Here is a 3,569-nt window from a genome sequence, read left to right as displayed (position 1 = left end):
GCCCAGAGACTACACCTGATACTTGTAAAATATCGGTTGCCAGAGTTGGAGCGGACTCCTGACGGAAAGTGATGCCTTTTAGAAATGGCACGGTCAGATTTCAAAGAACATTTTCAGGTTTGCATTTTATAAAAGGCTGGGAATCACTCATCTCAATGACAGCTGCAAATCATTCCCATATGGAAAACAAAATAAGTAAAAAGAAAAAAAATATGTCAGTTGGTTATTCTCTTTAAAAAATCTTACATCATTGATACAAGGTTTCTCTTGAGAGTTTGAAAACTTCATGACAACCCACCGCCCACGATGGTGACGGTCCTGAGGATATGGGAAAATCGTTTCCCACGCAGGAAAGAAGATGATACAGGAAGAGAAGATAAGAGTATGCCTTATTGTTTTTTAAAGTAAGAAAAAACAAACATACCTTAGTGCCTGCTATGCACTGCATGGTACTACAATCTGCGATCTAAAATTAAATAATATGGCCGGTACACTCAAGAGTTTAAAAGAAGGCAATCATTAAATGATTAAAATACAATGTTAGGGAGTGGAGGGATTGAGCAAAAAGGACTCATGGACATGGACAACAGGGTAGTGATTGCTGGGTGGGGGGTATGGGGACTAAATGGTAATGGAAAAAATACAGTAAAGATTAAATTTTAAAAATGCAAAGTGATCAAGGTTAGAACGAGGCACCACGGAAAGCACGGAAGGGGTCTCTCAGCAGGGTCCGGAAAGGGATCCTGGAGGAGACGCTGTCTGAACAGGACACAAGGTGAATAGTGCAGGCATGTCACTGTGGCTTGGTTGCCAGCGTGGAAAAGTGAGGGGTGGATCTGAGCCTGCAGCGTAAAGCAGAGGACAGGTGAAGGAGTTCTGCTTTTATTTGAGACCAACATGAATCCATTAAACGGTTTAAGAAAGGGGGGTGTCAGTTAACTATTTTTATTTTTGAAAGATCATACGGGTTGCACACTTGGAACAATTTGAAAGATAGACCTTTCATTCTAAGCTTTTGTAAATTTTATAGCTACAAAATCTTGTGTATTTATATTGTGTACTTACAGCTACAAAATCTTGTAGCTTTCTGTGTCCATAAAGTGGGATGCAACTCACGGTCTGTTAAATCTGGGTGGCTTGCTGGTCTGCTCCAGCGCTATCACCCATCCAGTAGGCCTCCTCATACTTCCCCTCAGTTCCCTGTAACTAATAACGTGACTGCCACAGTAGACAAAGTAAAGGAAGGTGAGAAATGAACTTGTTACCTTTCTTTTTCAAATGGAAACTAATAGACACACCCAGGGCACCCACACCCTGAGGAGAAAGTATTATGCACTAGTTAATAGCACAGGATCTTGATTAAAAAGCCAGTTTTGCCCATTGCTCTCTCTGTGACATTGATTAAATTTGTCAATATCTCTGGCCTCAGTATCTTTATTTTGAGACACTGAGTGGGAATTTACTTTGCGTGGGAATAAAATTATATCTGCCTTGTATTAGTGAGAATTGGCTAGCTACTGTAACAAATAAACCAAATCTCAAAGGCTTAACACAATAAAAATTTATTCCTGGTTCCAGTTAAGAAATGGCATTAAGTAAAATGATAAAATTAGTTAAAGGTAGCAAGATAAAAACATTTCATACAAAAAAATTTTTCATATATATGCATAATAACTAGTCAGAAGACATAATAAAAGAAAAACTGTTCATTTGCATTAACAACAGAGAAGATTAAATACTTCAGAATAAACTCAAAAAGCACAAAACTATATGAGGAAAGCATTCCTGAAAGCTATGAAAGGAGACTTGAACAAATGGAAAACCACTCCCAGTTTTGAGTTAGCATAACTTAGTGCAAATTGTCAACTCTCTCTATATTAACGTAAAATTTAACACAACCCAAATAAAAACATGAATAAGCTTTTTCACAAAGGTAGGCAAATTGATGTTAAAAATCGTGTGGATTACTCACTTCAGCAGCACTTTCACCGAAATTGAAATGATACAGAGAAGATCAGCATGGCCGCTGTGCAAGGATGATGCCCAAATTCAAGGAGAAATCACACGGAAAAACAAACACGCAAGAGTAGACGAGAGAGCACTGAAAAGGAAAGACTAGCAAAGAGGACAAACTCTATCAGACACATACTGTGAAGTCTTCCTAAATGAGACACTATGGTACTGGGACATTAATAGATACACAGACAAGGAGGATAGATCAGAAAACCCAGAAACAGAACCACGTACACATGGAAATTTGGTATATGTTAAATTTTATATATGATAAATGTAGTAATTTGTATCACCACAAATTACTAGGGAAAAATACTGTAATTTTAATTAGGTAGTTCTGGGATAGGAGAATAGCCATTTAGAATAAAATAAATGTAGATCCATATCTTACTATATATAAGCATAAACTCCAAATGGAACAGGGATTTAAATCTAAAATGAATGGGAGTGGGGGAGTACTAGAAGAAAACATTGGTGACTTCCTCTTTAACCTTAGTATAGGAAAAGATTTTCTAACTATGATGCAAAATCCAAAGGCAATTTTTTGAAAAATTGATAACTGGCTATATAAAAATAAAAGTTTTCTGAAGGACAAAAAATAATATATTCAAAGACAATTGAAAAACTGAAAAATGTTTGCATCATAGCTTTACCTGTAGATAAATTACTAATATAACTAATATAACTTTTAAAGATTTCTTAAAATTTAGGAGAAAAAGATTTTAAAAATCCATTAAAATGGAAATAAGACACAAGCACACAATTCACAAAAAGAGATGTAAAAGTGACCCTTAAAGGTAGGAAAAAATGTTTAATATCACTCATAATTAGAAAAATAAAAATTAAAAACTATACTGGGATATTATTATCAGATGACAATTAAAAAGTATAACACATTCCACAGGGAAACAGGCACTCTTATACATTGTTATTAGGAATGCAAATTGATACAACCTTTTGGAAGGAAATTTGGTGGTATCTAAGAAAACTACATATACTTTTACCTTTTAACTCAGCAATTTCACTTCTGGGAATTTACCCAGAAGATACACCTCCAATAATTAACTATAGTATTATTTGTTGTTGCAAAATATTGGAAACAATGCATATGTCTAAATATAGGAGACTGATTAAATAAGTTAAGTACATCTATACAGCTGTACGAAGAAAAAATAGAAGAGGATTTCTATGAACTAATATGAATCATTTTCTGGGATACATTATTTTAAAAGAAGACAAAGTGCAAAAATGTACCTATTACCTGCCACTTTTCATAAAAGAAAAAGAAATAAACTATACACGTCTGCTCATTTGTGCCACACGAAACACAGAAGGATAACCCAGAAACTAGTGAGATTGCTTTCACATCCAGAGATAAAGAGGAGAGGCGTGGTGCAGAAGGATGATAGGAACACTTCTGAATGTAACTCTCTGTACAGTTCTGACTCTTAGAAACCATGATAATGTTTCATAGACCCAAAATGTAAATAAGTGATTCAAATCAAGCAGGAGAGGAGATAACACAAAAACTCAATCCCAACAATAACACATGAGTC

The 3,569-nt window shown here is 35.2% G+C and overlaps 1 non-coding gene across 1 annotated transcript; it reads left to right on the top strand.

Moving 5' to 3' along the window:
- Positions 1-1,964: 1,964 nt before the first annotated feature.
- On the top strand, positions 1,965-2,072 carry LOC112319190 (U6 spliceosomal RNA). Its single transcript, XR_002976293.1, has one exon. It is a non-coding gene; the product is annotated as a U6 spliceosomal RNA (small nuclear RNA).
- The last annotated feature ends 1,497 nt before the right edge of the window (positions 2,073-3,569 follow it).

This window comes from Desmodus rotundus, chromosome 3 (assembly GCF_022682495.2).
Source record: "Desmodus rotundus isolate HL8 chromosome 3, HLdesRot8A.1, whole genome shotgun sequence".
Lineage (NCBI taxonomy): Eukaryota > Metazoa > Chordata > Mammalia > Chiroptera > Phyllostomidae > Desmodus > Desmodus rotundus.
This window is presented reverse-complemented; position numbering and strand designations above follow the sequence as displayed.